The sequence below is a fragment of the Micropterus dolomieu genome, linkage group LG21, assembly GCF_021292245.1.
Source record: "Micropterus dolomieu isolate WLL.071019.BEF.003 ecotype Adirondacks linkage group LG21, ASM2129224v1, whole genome shotgun sequence".
Lineage (NCBI taxonomy): Eukaryota > Metazoa > Chordata > Actinopteri > Centrarchiformes > Centrarchidae > Micropterus > Micropterus dolomieu.
The window spans coordinates 34,428,156-34,429,943 of record NC_060170.1 but is presented as its reverse complement, the minus strand read 5'-3'; the positions used below and the strand labels follow the sequence as shown (position 1 = coordinate 34,429,943).

At 49.2% G+C, this 1,788-nt stretch overlaps 2 protein-coding genes across 5 annotated transcripts in view; one reads left to right on the top strand and one right to left on the bottom strand.

Moving 5' to 3' along the window:
- LOC123960356 (scavenger receptor cysteine-rich type 1 protein M130-like) overlaps nucleotides 1-1,788 on the bottom strand; it is a 549,618-nt gene that overhangs the window by 161,451 nt on the left and 386,379 nt on the right. The window lies entirely within an intron of this gene.
- Nucleotides 1-1,788, top strand: part of LOC123960193 (dematin-like) — a 44,051-nt gene that overhangs the window by 27,290 nt on the left and 14,973 nt on the right. The window lies entirely within an intron of this gene.

The following is a 1,788-nucleotide window of genomic DNA, read 5'->3' as shown; positions in this document are numbered from 1 at the left end:
CTCTTCTGTCCTTGTTTCCTCTCCTCTCCCCCTATTTCCTCCCTCTTCTATCCTTGTTTCCTCTCTTCTGTCCTTGTTTCTTCTCTTCTGTCCTTGCTGTTTCTCCTCTATCTTTGTTACCTCTCCTCTCTCCGTGTTTCCTCTCATTTGTCCTTGTTTTCTCTCTTCTGTCCTTGTTTTCTCCCCTCTGTCCTTGTTTCCTCTCCTTTGTCCTTGTTTCCTCTCTTCTGTCCTTGTTTCCTCTCCTCTCCCCCTATTTCCTCCCTCTTCTATCCTTGTTTCCTTTCCTCTGTCTTTGTTTCCTCTCCTCTGCCCTTGTTTCCTGTTCTCTTCTATCCTTGTTTCCTCTCCTCTTTCTTTGTTTCCTTTCGTCTCTGTAGAGAAGGAGTGGAGGAAGAAGGAGCAGAGAGATGAAGACGAGGAGGAGGATGGCGAGCTGGATGATGAGCTGTGGGGACTCAGAGCGCTTCAGAAACAGGAACTGAACAAGGTGAAGGAGGCGATAATAAGTCTGCGTCTCACTCTGCGTCTCACTCTGCAGCTCACTCTGCATCTCACTCTGCATCTCACTCTACGTCTCATTCAGTATCTCACTCTGCATCTCACTCTGCATCTCACTCTGCATCTCACTCTGCATCTCACTCTGCGTCTCACTCTGCGTCTCACTCAGTATCTCACTCTGCATCTCACTCTGCATCTCACTCTGCATCTCACTCTGCATCTCACTCTGCATCTCACTCTACGTCTCATTCAGTATCTCACTCTGCATCTCACTCTGCGTCTCACTCTACGTCTCATTCAGTATCTCACTCTGCGTCTCACTCAGTATCTCACTCTGCGTCTCACTCTGTGTCTCACTCAGTATCTCACTCTGCGTCGCACTCTGCATCTCACTCTGCATCTCACTCAGTATCTCACTCTGCATCTCACTCTGCATCTCACTCTGCATCTCACTCTGCGTCTCACTCTACGTCTCATTCAGTATCTCACTCTGCGTCTCACTCACTATCTCACTCTGCGTCTCACTCTGCGTCTCACTCAGTATCTCACTCTGCGTCGCACTCTGCATCTCACTCAGTATCTCACTCTGCATCTCACTCTGCATCTCACTCTGCATCTCACTCTGCATCTCACTCAGTATCGCACTCTGCATCTCACTCTGCATCTCACTCAGTATCTCACTCTGCATCTCACTCTGCATCTCACTCTGCATCTCACTCTGCGTCTCACTCTACGTCTCATTCAGTATCTCACTCTGCGTCTCACTCACTATCTCACTCTGCGTCTCACTCTGCGTCTCACTCAGTATCTCACTCTGCGTCTCACTCACTATCTCACTCTGCATCTCACTCTGCGTCTCACTCTGCGTCTCACTCAGTATCTCATTCAGTCTCTCACTCTGCATCTCACTCAGTATCTCACTCTGCGTCTCACTCAGTATCTCACTCTGCATCTCACTCTACGTCTCATTCAGTATCTCACTCTGCATCTCACTCAGTCTCTCACTCTGCGTCTCACTCACTATCTCACTCTGCGTCTCACTCAGTATCTCACTCTGCGTCGCACTCTGCATCTCACTCTGCGTCTCACTCTGCGTCTCACTCAGTATCTCATTCAGTCTCTCACTCTGCATCTCACTCTGCATCTCACTCTGCGTCTCACTCAGTATCTCACTCTGCATCTCACTCTACGTCTCACTCTGCGTCTCACTCTGCATCTCACTCAGTCTCTCACTCTGCGTCTCACTCAGTATCTCACTCTGCATCTCACTCAGTATCTCACTCTGCG